The 13,484-nt window shown below is 49.5% G+C and overlaps 1 long non-coding RNA gene across 1 annotated transcript in view; it reads right to left on the bottom strand.

The window, feature by feature from the left end:
- The window catches only part of LOC144172466 (uncharacterized), a 60,962-nt gene that overhangs the window by 39,431 nt on the left and 8,047 nt on the right, over positions 1 to 13,484 (bottom strand). Inside the window, exon 2 of the long non-coding RNA XR_013323016.1 lies at positions 12,188 to 12,229. This is a non-coding gene — a long non-coding RNA (uncharacterized LOC144172466). The remainder of the gene's footprint in view (positions 1 to 12,187; positions 12,230 to 13,484) is intronic.

Raw genomic sequence — 13,484 nt, 5'->3', positions numbered from 1 at the left:
GGGTTCGGATCCCACCCGGCGTGCATTCTTCCACCACTTACTTTCTGACTAAAAAAATTCTTCATCTGTTTCGATGACCTACCGCATTCCTTCCTTTGCTTTCCGAGGTTTTTTTTGACTGCCAACCCTTATTCTATCTTAATTCATGAAGCCCCTCATTTGCCATTTCTGATTCGCTACATGCATAGCGAGGGCCTCTGTTCTGGCAGTCTTGGTGCCATAGGGAACTTAAGAGGGTTCAACGCTGGTTGACCACTCTCGACATGTCGTAGACACTGGAGTCACGGGGCGGGGATTAAAAAGAAGGTCCCCTTCACCCCGAGAAGTCTGAGTGGCGCTGGCTACCACCCCCAAGCACAGGAAAAAAATTACATTAACATAAATACCCCAAAAATGGGGGGAGGAGGGGGGAAATCGCCCCGCCGGTAGCGTAGTGGTTATCGCACCAGACTGGTATTCTGGAGATCGTGGGTTCGGATCCAACCTGGCGGGCATTTTTTCTCCGCTTTCTTTCTTTCCAAATTCTTTATCTGTTTCAATGCCTACCACAACCTCCCCTTTGTTTTCCGAGGTTTTCTTGACTGCCAACCCTTATTTCTGTGTTATATATATGGTGCGATGACAACTGGTGCGATGACTGGTGCGATGACAACTACGCCATCGGCGCGGCTGCTTCCCCACTACGTTCTCGGGTATGTACGTTAAGGTAGGTATTTTTTGTTTCCTGCACTTGGGGGTGATAGCCAGCGTCAGTCGGACTACTCGGTGTGAAGGGGACCTTCTTTATAACCCCCGGACCGTGACTCGAGTGTCTACGACATGTCGGGAGTGGTCGACCAGCGTTGAACCCTCTTAAAGGGACACTGAAGCGATTTGTAAACATTGCGGGATTACTATCGAAAATTGTACTCCAGAGTCCATAGGCCATGTTTCGCCCACTCTGAGCGCGTTTACGCGAATTTATTTAGTAAAAAAATCAATTCGTAAAGGCTGCCCTCTTCTCTGCACCCTCGCCCATTTTTTGTGGCGTTTTCATGTGACGTCAGCAGGAGACGAGCTGGCAATTGGTTGCGCTACTGCACGGCTCGCCGAAATTCCGCGACCGAGTCAGTCGGCCCAAGGTTTAGTCCGCCGGCCGCCCACGGGTCGTCCCAATTCGCTCTATCAGTTTAAACTAAGCCACAACACGTTTGTGAATGGAAGAATGCGCCTTTCTTTGTTAGTTTGTACACTGTATCAAGCTCCGAGTCCGGGTCGCTCCACACAAGCGCTGCACAAGTGCACATGCGACACTTCGCTGACTACACGCTAGCAGGAAATTCTAATGCCACGTATAGGCGGGAGAAGAGTCAGCGAAGTCAATATAGGTACTAAGAAAATAAAATCAACTGCAACTTTTACCGTACAGCGCAAAACTAGAGATCCGGAAGCACTTTTTTTGCGCTGGGTGAACCAGCACAGCGGTCAGCAGCACGACCACACATCTGCGAACGCTTTTTCATCTAAGAAATGCAATTGCTAGACATGAGATACTGTGGAAGTTTGGGGGACGCTTACTGCAGGAGCGCTATACAACAAATAGAAACCTAAAGTACTTGAAATGCTAAAACTAAATAAAAGTGTAAAAAGGTTGTACAATATATACCTTATATATCTCACTTCGGCAAGGCTGGCTCGTGGCTATTGTCCTCAACCTCAAAGGTTGATTTTGTAATGTATGTGTTGTTGACAAAATATGCAATAAAGAAAAAAAAATGGCTCGTGGACGAGTGGTCTAAAGCGTTAGAATTTTTGTTTTGGAAGCCGCAAATTCGACTCCCCGAGGGTGCATGCTCTTTTTTTTGTAAGTTGATTTTTTCTTTAGTGGCTGATGTTTTCTAACCTGGGTTCACCATTTTTGGGCCGCAACGTTCACTCTTCCACGAGCAGTTCGCTGAACGCGCGCAGACTGGCACTGACGCGCTAACCAGTTCTCGTTGGCGTGCTGTTGCCACAAGCACCGACGGCTTGCGGGCAGTGGGCACAGGCCAGAATCAGCAGATCCTTGGCCTGGTGCGAACACCCTTTTTACGATACGGGCATGAGTGAGGCAAGCTCCGAATCTGCGGGAAAAGAGCATGGAATTTGAGCGTCTGCGGTGACGCGGAGGTCGTTCATGCAGTGCGTAGGCCTCGGCTAGTGATTTCTACAATGCCAAGCCGTCCTGGGAGGCTTATCTTAGGCATATTACGGCCGAAAACATGGCAGAACCGCGGTAAGACGGTTACTGAGATATCGACAATGCCTATCCAACGATGCCGTCGGATTTCAAGCATGTTGTTTCACAGAACCGAAACCGAAACTTGTTTGAATGCTAACCTTGGACATCATCCAATCACGGTGGCCCCTCCTCCCGACGTCACATCTTTTAGTTGGTGCGGCCGCCACAGACCACGCATGGTAGTTTTTCTTCTTTCCCGCCTAATAAAATAATTACCGACCTCTCAACCGAATAAAGGATGAAAAATGCGGTAATTTGAGCCAGTCTAGGCAGTGCAAGCAAACCCGAGAGCTTGACAAATTCACTTCAGTGTCCATTTAAGCTATCCTTGGCACCAAGACTGCCAGAACAGAGGCCCTCCCTATACATGTAGTGAATCAGAAATGGGAAATGAGGGGCTCGGTGAATAAGGACAGAATAAGGGTTGGCAGTCTGGACAACCTCGGAAAGCAAAGGGGTTCGGATCCCACCCGGCGGACATTTTTTCACCAATTTGTTTCTGACTCCCCTTTGCTTTTCGAGATTTTTTTGACTGCCAACCCTTATTCTGTCTTAATTCACCGAGCCCCTCATATCGCATTTCTGATTCGCGTCATATATATATATATATATATTGTCACGAAGACAAGGACGAAGCAGTTGTCTTGAATGAGAAATACGTTTATTGGAGCGAACTTGTGCTCCCCTAACAACTCAAAAGAATACAGAGGCGGCGAAGCAGCGGTCAACAAAGTGACTTGCACAGGCGAGTGTCGTCGAATCGAATGCCCCGGCGTCCGCACTGCAGGCTTTTTATCTTTCGGCGCGCGTGGTTCTCGAAACGTCGATTCGCATCGAGAACATAGTAGATCCAAGAAGATTATTCTGGGCTGTTCACGTTAGATCGGAATGCTCTCCCTATCACAACAGATAACACATGCGGCACAGAAAGAAAGAATGGAACACGCGCTTCCCTTGGCGCAGAGATAACGCAGACCGGCGCAGCCGGGCGGTAAAAGCAAAACACAAATAAACAAACCCAATGTATGGTTCGCGGCATTACCCCCCCCCTAAGAGTGCATCGACCCGATGCTAACATAAGCGATAGTCCGAACAAATGAAAATAAAAGTTCGTCATCGTCCGTAGAAAGGTTTTAGGCGAACCACGTGGACGACTTCAGGCCGCCTGCGTTGTAGTGATGTGCCGGAGTCACCATCAGGGATCACTTCGTAGGTAAGTTGGCCAACACGTCGTAGAATCTGGTAGGGTCCGAAATAGCGTCGCAGGAGCTTCTCACTGAGTCCGCGTCGTCGGATGGGAGTCCAAACCCACACACGATCCCCTGGTTGGTACTCGGCGTCTCGGCGTCGGAGGTTGTAGCGGCCCGCATCCACCAGCTGCTGGTCCGCTATACGAACTCGAGCGAGCTGGCGGGCCTCCTCCGCACGTTGAAGATATCCGTGGACGTCGGCGTTGAGGTCGTCGTCTTCTACGTGCGGAAGCATGGCGTCGAGCATCGTAGTCGGCCTTCTACCGTAGACAAGCTCGAACGGCGTCAGCTGCGTCGTCTCCTGGATAGCCGTGTTGTACGCAAACGTGACATACGGGAGCACTTCGTCCCAAGTCTTATGTTCAACGTCAACGTACATTGACAGCATATCTTCGATTGTCTTGTTCAGACGTTCTGTTAGTCCGTTCGTTTGGGGGTGGTACGCCGTCGTTCTTCGGTGATCCGTGTTGCTGTAGCGTAATACTCCTTGCAACAGCTCCGCAGTAAATGCCGTTCCGCGGTCTGTGATTAGGACTTCCGGGGCTCCATGTCGCAGCACAACTTGGCTTATAAAGAACTTTGCCACTTCTTGTGCAGTCCCCCTCGGAAGAGCGGTGGTCGCTGCGTAGCGCGTCATGTAGTCTGTCGCTACGACAATCCACTTGTTCTGTGATCGTGACGTAGGAAACGGGCCTAAAAGGTCCATTCCAATCTGTTGAAATGGTCTCGATGGGACGGCGATCGGTTGCAGAAGTCCGGCGGGTCTTGTCGGCGGCGTTTTTCGTCGCTGGCAGTCACGGCAGCTACGGACGTAGTGGGTGACGTCAGAGGTAAGGCCGGGCCAGTAGTACCTCGCCTTGATTTTTCCAATAGTGCGGGCTGTGCCGAGATTTCCGGAAGACGGGTCGTCGTGGCACGCTTCCAAAATGTCGTCACGAAGGTCCGCGGGGATGACGATAAGGTAATTCGCTCTTGTTCCGAGGCTGAAATTCTTCTTCACGAGGACGGAGTTTCTCAGGCTGAATGCTGGTAAGCTGCGTTTGAAGGTCCTAGGAACGGCAACGTTGCATCCCTCGAGGTACTCGATTATGACGCGTAAGTCGGGGTCGGCAAGCTGCTGGGCGGCTAGGTCGCTCTCCGTCACGATCCCGAAGAACGCGCTGTCTTCATCAGAGTCTTGTGGTGGTGGGTCGACGGGGGCGCGGGACAGGCAGTCGGCGTCGGAGTGTTTCCTGCCGGATTTATAAACGACTGTAACGTCGAACTCCTGCAGGCGCAAGCTCCACCGCCCAAGACGGCCAGAGGGGTCCTTAAAATTGGCGAGCCAACACAGCGCATGGTGGTCTGTTACAACCTTGAATGGCCTTCCATACACGTATGGGCGAAATTTTGAAATCGCCCATATAATAGCCAGGCGCTCTTTCTCAGAGGCAGAATAGTTTTTCTCCTCCTTCGACAGACCACGGCTGGCATATGCGATTACCCTTTCGCAGCCGCTTAGCTTTTGGATAAGGACGGCACCCAAGCCTATATCACTGGCGTCCGTGTGCATTTCCGTTTCGGCATTTTCGTCGAAATGAGCGAGCACGGGCGGGCTTTGCAGGCGTTTTTGCAGCTCGCAGAATGCTTTTTCTTGGTCGTTTTCCCAGCTGAAAGGGGTGCTGTCTTTCGTCAAGCGCGTGAGTGGCTCTGCAATGCGTGCGAAGTTTGCGACGAAGCGCCGGTAGTATGCGCACAGCCCGAGAAATCTTCGCACGCCCTTCTTGTCTTTCGGCCTAGGGAAGTTCGCGATAGCTGAAGTTTTTGCCGGGTCAGGTAGGACTCCCGCGGCGTTGGCGACGTGGCCCAAGAACTTGAGTTCCTCGTATGCGAAACGGCACTTTTCAGGCTTCAGCGTCAACCCCGACGTACGAATGGCGTCGAGGACAGACTCCAACCTTGCAAGGTGTTCGTCGAAAGTCCGGGCGAATACCACTACGTCGTCGAGGTATACGAGGCAGGTGTGCCACTTAAGGCCAGCTAGCACAGTGTCCATGACTCTTTGAAACGTCGCTGGTGCTGTGCACAACCCAAACGGCATCACCTTGAACTCGTATAGGCCGTCTGGGGTTATAAATGCAGTCTTCTCTCGGTCTCTCTCGTCCACTTCAATTTGCCAGTAGCCGGTCTTCAGGTCCATCGATGAGAAGTACTTCGCGTGGCAGAGGTGGTCGAGGGCATCGTCGATTCGGGGGAGGGGGTACACGTCCTTTTTCGTGATTTTGTTCAGTCGCCGGTAGTCAACACAAAACCTTAATGTGCCGTCTTTTTTCTTTACGAGTACGACGGGCGCAGCACAGGGGCTTTTCGATGGCTGTATAATGTCGTCGCTGAGCATGTCGTCGACTTGAGTCCGGATGGCTTCCCGTTCGTGTGAAGAGACGGGGTACGGTGACTGTCGGGTAGGTCGGGCTCCATCTTCGGTTATTATTCGGTGCTTCGCTAGAGGGGTCTGACGTAGTTTTGCGCTCGACCAAAAACATTCGCTATAGCGACGCAGCAAAGCCAATAATTTGTTCTGTTGTTCTTGCGGTAGCGCCGGATTCCCGTCGAAGGGCTGCGGGAGCTTGAAGGTTTCTACGGGGGTGCGTTCAAAGTCGGCGACCGCGATCACGTCACTTGCTTCTTGCGTTTCTTCGAGAAATGCAATTGCCGCGCCCTTGTTTAAATGCTGGTACTCCTCGGTGAAATTAGTAACCAAAATGTGGGATTGGTGTTCCTTGAAGCGCGCAATGCCTCTTGCGACAGACACACCGCGGTCGAGAGGCAACCTTTGGTCACTCTCCACGATAGCGTCAACGTCAGGAGCAGCACCTTCACAGTAGACGGTGATAATCAAACTTGCGCGGGGTGGCAGGGTGACATGATCATCGGCTATCCTTACAGCTGCACGGTGTTCGGGGTTCGGTTCCGGCGTCATGGAGTGATCGGAGGAAAAAGTTATCGACTTGGTCTGCAGATCAATTATTGCGCCGTTGTCCGTCAAAAAGTCCATTCCGAGAATTACGTCGCGGGAGCAGTTAGGCAAGATGACGAACGCGGCAGGGTACGTCGTGCCGTCTATGGTGACGCGCGATGTGCACGTTCCACTTGGCGTCACGAGGTGGCCTCCTGCTGTGCGTATATGCGGACCGTCCCATCTGGTCATAACTTTCTTCAGTTTAGATGCAAATGGTCCGCTCATTACCGAATAGTCAGCTCCCGTGTCTACGAGGGCGACTACGTGAAAGCCGTCGATGGACACCTGGACGTCAGATGCAGTCTTCCTCGAGTTCCGGGTTCGTCGGGGCGTCGTATCTCTGCTTGTATGTGTTGACGGTCGGGCCCTGTGCATCGTCGTTGTCGTCGTCTTCTCAACGGACGTCTCGGTCAGGTCGGGTACGCGTCGCGCCGTGTAGCTGTCGTCGTGTTCAGGAGTCTCGTCAGGGCTTGGTCGGGTCGTCGGGATGAGGGCATGTCGTGAATGACTGTCTTCGGCGCGTCCTTGGGTCGTTGGAGGGTTTCCAATATTTCGCCGTAGAGCAACTTCACCTCCAGAAGTTGCTGCTTTTAGTTTCCCCCGCCTGGGCTGGGGGACCTTCCACGTGCGAAATCAGCATTGCTACGGCGGTTAGGTGACTGGTATGGGTAGGGCGATGGCGATCGGTGTGAGCGGGCTGGTCCTCGGTTGGTGTTGGACAGGTATTCGTCGATCTCAGTAGGGCGCTGGCCGGGTCGGGGGTGTGGGGCGTCGACGGAGAAACCACGCAGTCCGAGTCTCCTGTACGGGCAGCGACGATAGATGTGATCGGCCTCCCCGCAATGGTAGCACAGCGGACGATGATCTGGCGTTCGCCAAACGTCAGTCTTCCTCGGCGTCTGGGTTTGGGCTGTGTACGGCGGTACGGTCGACGGCGGCGAGAGTGGGGACGGCGGCGAGAGTGGACGGCGGTACGGTGGAGCTTCTTGTAGACGGGTTGGAGCAGGGCGGGGTCGACGAACAGCCGCAGAATAGGTCATCGCCTGTGGCTCGCGGGGTGCTTCGGATGGCATAAAAGTGCCCAAAGCGTGTTGAACCTCTTCGCGGATGACGTCAGTCAGGGAAGACACTTGAGGTTGCGGCGGCGTCGTCGGAAAAAGCTTCCGAAGCTCCTCCCTGACCACTGCTCGGATGGTCTCACGCAGTGTGTCGGAGCTTGTAGCCCCGGCACCGATCGTCTAGGAAACCATCACGTTGACCGGGCGATCGTACTGCCTCGTTCGAACTTCCAGCGTGTTCTCCATCGCGGCCGCCTCAGACGCGAATTCGGCCACCGTCTTGGGAGGATTGCGGACAAGGCAAGCAAAAAGCTCCTGCTTTACCCCTCGCATGAGGAACCTTAGTTTCTTTTCTTCTGTCATCTCCGGATCCGCACGTCGAAACAACCTCTTCATCTCCTCAACAAAGATCACTACCCCTTCGTTAGGGTGCTGCGTTCGAGTTTCGAGTAAAAGCGCTGCGCGTTCTTTTCTGACCACGGTAGTGAAGGTCTTAGTGAACTCGCTTTTGAACTGAGCCCAGTTTGTCAAGGAGCTCTCGTGGTTCTCGAACCAAGTGCGAGCCGAATCTTCCAAGTAAAAGAAAACGTGCCGGAACGTTTCTGCGTCGTCCCACCTGTTGAATTTCCGGACGCGCTCCAGTTTTTCCAACCATTCTTCTGGGTCTTCTGCGGGGGCTCCTCGGAATGATGGCGGTTCCCATGGCTACTGCAGAACGACAGGAGGATTGGCTTGGTTGAACATGGTGCTGGTTGCGACGTCTTTGTTCTTCGTCTTCTCCGGTAGTAGACCGAACTCGGGTGGTAAATCTTGCACGCGGAGGCTGGCTCTTGTTGGACTGGCTTGGCGGCTTCCAGAGGTTGTAGTGGGCATGAAGGGTGCGTACCCAGCACCTCCACCAGATGTCACGAAGACAAGGACAAAGCAGTTGTTTTGAATGAGAAATACGTTTATTGGAGCGAACTTGTGCTCCCCTAACAACTCAAAAGAATACAGAGGCGGCGAAGCAGCGGTCAACAAAGTGACTTGCACAGGCGAGTGTCGTCGAATCGAATGCCCCGGCGTCCGCACTGCAGGCTTTTTATCTTTCGGTGCGCGTGGTTCTCGAAACGTCGATTCGCATCGAGAACATAGTAGATCCAAGAAGATTATTCTGGGCTGTTCACGTTAGATAGGAATGCTCTCCCTATCACAACAGATAACACATGCGGCCCAGAAAGAAACAATGGAACACGCGCTTCCCTTGGCGCAGAGATAACGCAGACCGGCGCAGCCGGGCGGTAAAAGCAAAACACAAATAAACAAACCCAATGTATGGTTCGCGGCAATATATATCACTGGCTAGACAGGCTACTGGTAAACTCTCACAGGAGACAAAAGATCTAATCAGGAAACGGCAAACCATGAGAATATCCACCGCAGCTGACAGAATAGAACTAGCCGAGCTCTCGAAGTTAATCAATAGGCGCAAGACAGCTGACATACGGAAGTATAATATGGAGAGGATCGAATAAGCTGTAAAGAACGGAGGAAGCCTGAAAGCAGTGAAGAGACGTCTTGGCGTGGGGAAAAATCAGATGTATGCACTTAAGGATAAGCAAGGCAATGTCATCACAAATAGGGATAAAATAGTCACAGTGGCCGAGGAGTTCTATAGGGATCTGTACAGTAGCCGGGACATACAGGATAATGCCGAACGAGACAGTAGTTCAGAGGAGATTGACATCCCACCAGTAACGACCGATAAAGTAAGGAAGGCTTTGAAAGAAATGAAAGGGGGCAAAGCACCTGGTGAGGATCAGATAACAGCAGACCTCTTGAAGGATGGCGGAGAAATTGTACTTGAAAAACTGGCAAACCTGTATACGCAATGCCTAATGACCGCAATGGTCCCGGAATCTTGGAAGAACGCGAACATCATCCTAATCCATAAGAAAGGCGACATGAAGGACTTGAAAAATTACAGGCCGATCAGCTTACTGTCAGTCGTCTACAAGGTATTTACCAAGGTAATCGCTAACCGAATCTCTGCAACCTTAGATTTCAGTCAACCTAAAGAACAAGCAGGGTTCCGTAAACGTTATTCAACAATGGTCAATATTCACACGATCAATCAGGTGATAGAGAAGTGCGCTGAGTAAACTGAACCCCTATATATAGCCTTCATAGATTATGAGAAAGCATTTGACTCGGTCGAAACCCTATTAGTATTTCAGGCATTACGGAACCAGGGGGTAGATGAGCATAATTTAAGAATACTAGAGGATATCTACAATGGCTCTACAGCTACTATCATCCTTCATAGGGAGAGCAGTAAAATTTCTATAAGGAAGGGTGTGAGACACGGAGACACAATCTCTCCAATGTTATTCACAGCATGCTTACAAGAAGTATTCAAAACGTTGGATTGGGAACAGGTGGGAGTAAGGGTTAATGGAGAATACCTCAGTAACCTCAGATTTGCTGATGACGTTGCCTTGCTAAGTAACTCGGGGGACTAATTGCAAAGCATGCTTTCCGCACTGGGCGAACAGAGTAGAACCGAGGGCCTGAAAATTAATATGCAGAAAACTAAAGTAATGATCGATAACCTCGGGACAGCACAGCAGTTTGAGATAGGTGGCGATGCAGTGGAAGTGGTAAGCGAATATATCTTCTTAGGCCAAGTTGTGACCCCAGATCCCAACCATGAGGCAGAGATAGTTAGAAGGATCAGAATGGGGTGGGGTGCATATGGCAGACATTCTCAGATAATGAATAGCAGCCTACCATTGTCGCTGAAGAAGAAAGTGTATAACAGCTGCATCTTGCCGGTACTCACCTACGGGGCAGAAACTTGGAGGCTCACTAAGAGGGTTCAACTTAATTTGAGAACGACTCAACGAGCAATGGTGCGGAAAATGATATTTGTAACATTAAGGGACAAGAAGAGAGCGGAGTGGGTCAGGGAGCAAACTGCTGTTAAAGACATATTAGTAGAAATTAAGAAGAAGAAATGGACGTGGGCAGGGCTTGTAAAGCGAAGGCAAGATAACCGCTGGTCATTAAGGGTAACAGAGTGGATCCCTAGAGAAGGCAAGCGTTGCAGGGGGCGGCAGAAAGTTAGATGGGCAGATGATATCAAGAAGTTTGCGGGGATAAATTGGTCACAGTTGGCACAGGACCGAGGTAATTGGAGAATAATGGGAGAGGCCTTTGCCCTGCAGTGGGCGTTGATGGGCTGGTGATGATAATAATAATGATATATATATATATATATATATATAGATATTAGGAACACGAGGATGATGTAGTGCACGCCAAACTACGCAGCAACCACCCCCTTCACCATGTGCACTGGCGTCGGGTTTGGTTATGAGAAGGTGGGTAGAACTGAAACTTGTAACTCAAAGAGGTTGCCGCTCGGAATTAGGCTAGTACAAGCAACCAAATGAGCTTAGCCATAAGGCCGCACTCACCATCAGCGTTTAAATCGTGTGAAGTCCGTGACAGTCAGCCGGCCGGTGTGCGGATATCACTCTGCCATTTCAAAGCGTTTTGTTTCTGTGACTGGGCAATAAACCTTCAATGCACTTTGGTGAAGTGTGCGGCAGACTTGAAAATAATGAAATTACATTAATTAAATTACAGTGACCATATATTTATTTATGTAATGAATAATGTAATGAATTAATTTTCAGTGTTAGTAATTTATTACTGTAATAGATTACTTCAGGCCAGTAATTTTATGGAAATTACCTATTATTTTCCCAAGTATTTTTGACTACGGTATAGCCTGTCGCTTCCCTTACAGCATAAAAAGTTGCCCAAAAAAATTTGACCAAGTGGAGTTCCAATGCCCAGAGAGCCTCTGGGTACTGTAACTCTACGAACACGAAGGAAACATCGCTTCGATGAGAGCTCCGCCTGCCTTCTCGTAATTTCAAAGTAATTTACAAATAAGTGCAGAGTAATTTTATTACTGTCGGCCACCTTTAATTTCGAATATAAATTTAATTACATTTTAGAAAACTCTACGAAAGCAATGAGTAATGTAAATTATTTATCTTCTAGAAGTAGTTTTGGCATCTCTAGTGTGCGGGGTAGCACGAACCCACTTCGACAGTGCCTTCGACTACTGCTCCCAGTGGTAACTGGTGACGTGAGCCAACCTTCGGCAATTGGACATCCACTCTGGGGCGATTCGCCAGGGCGACCCGCAATAACCAGCGAAAATTATTTGCTATTATACGCGCACCAATGTTAATAATAACGGCCGATAAAACTGTACGTTGGCTTTGTCAGCTACCTTACGAGGGGTGGTTGTTTTATCAGTTTTCCAATGTTTTGGTAACATTGAACCTTGCAGCGATATTCAATGGGTATTCGCCGTCCGTTGGAATAAAGTGAATTGTTTTCTTGCAGGTACATTATAAGACAACCTTGTGGCACGAAGCCAAGCGTTTTTATTCAAGATCGAAAAAAATGTTTCCGTGGGAATGGTAGGATATGTTGCGTACTTTAATAAGTCCGTAGGGGGGTCGCTGTTGAGTACTATAAAATTAGTGTTAGATTGTATGGGATATGTGGGGAAGGTTGTGTTACACTGCGTGGGTAAAAAAATGATCGTGGAATTACGTACAGTGTAAATTATTTCCACTTGTTGGACTCGCTGATCTCGAACCTGGAAGAAAAAGATAAGGCAACATTATAGGCACGGACGACAATATTCTTCTACGCTAATACGACGTAAGCTAGCCTTAGTTTAAAACTGAGTACATAAGTTCAAATATCTGGTTTTTGCACGCTTTTTTCCAAGATGCGAGGGAGAATGGACTTAAATGCGATTGCCATCAAATGTCATAGTAAGCTTGAAATTTAGCACCGAAATGACGGTCATAACCTGGTGGATTTACTTTAGGGCTACACCCCTTTATTCACATGGCCAACGCATAACGCGTTTTAAAAGGCACTTTTGGCAAACGCAGTTCCTAGGGTGACGTCCGACGTCACTCCAGCCCAGCGCTTCAGCCGTAGCTATAGTGCGTTCCGGCAACATTCAAATTTTGAAAACTGGGCTGACACATGCAATAGCGTGTGTCGTTGCGATGTAAAAGTTCAATGTTAGGTTCCTGTTACCAATGACAGTGGTGGTTACCCAAACCTTGCCTCCTTTATTTCTATTTTAGTTTGGATTGTAATTTTCATGGCTTAGGTAGGTTTTTGGCATTTTCAATGTTTTTTTCTGTCCATTAGGAAATATTAATTTAGTTGACGTTACGTTACATTAATGGAGGGTGGACTACTGCTAGACCACTCATTATTTCATCAAAACCGCGGTTTATTGAGGGGGAGGCTTCGAAAGAGATGAATGCATAGCCGTACGTGCCGCCCTCTCTCCCCTTTCGCCCCGCGCTCCCTTCCATTTTCTTCTGCCTCCGCTGCTTCGTTCGCTCACCCAATTACGCGGGCATACACAGACGCCGCCGCCTCCGCGAACCCCGGGTACCGCCAGCCAAAAAGGGCTGCGCCCAAAAACGCGCCTTTGCTTTCTGACCGATAAAACAACAGCTCGTAAACTCTTAATATAACGAAAGCAACGCACTTGAAAGAAGCTACTTCTATTGCAAAGACTCGGAAACAGCGCATTACCAGCCACAGTCTTAAAACAGACCTTGGTACGGATCCTCGAAAATCTGTCCGTCTACGACATAAATGAGTGAGATGTGTAGGCCTCTATAAGTGAAGAGAGAAATTTTAATTTTCAGGGACATGTTTGGTTAAACCGCTCTTGATATCACACCAAAATAGGACTTAGGATCTATAAAATTTCGTCTGCCCGAATAGCGGCAATAGTATCAGAGAAAAATTTGGCGTTGTTGAGTGTAGAAACACCAACAAGTTTTATGCTGTTTGTAACTAATTGTTGGGGTTAACAC

The sequence above is a fragment of the Haemaphysalis longicornis genome, unplaced genomic scaffold, assembly GCF_048455015.1.
Source record: "Haemaphysalis longicornis isolate Haplotype H1 unplaced genomic scaffold, Haemaphysalis longicornis Haplotype H1 scaffold_216, whole genome shotgun sequence".
NCBI classification, from domain to species: domain Eukaryota; kingdom Metazoa; phylum Arthropoda; class Arachnida; order Ixodida; family Ixodidae; genus Haemaphysalis; species Haemaphysalis longicornis.
Note: the sequence above shows the minus strand (reverse complement) of the source record. Positions and strands in the feature narration are given on the sequence as shown.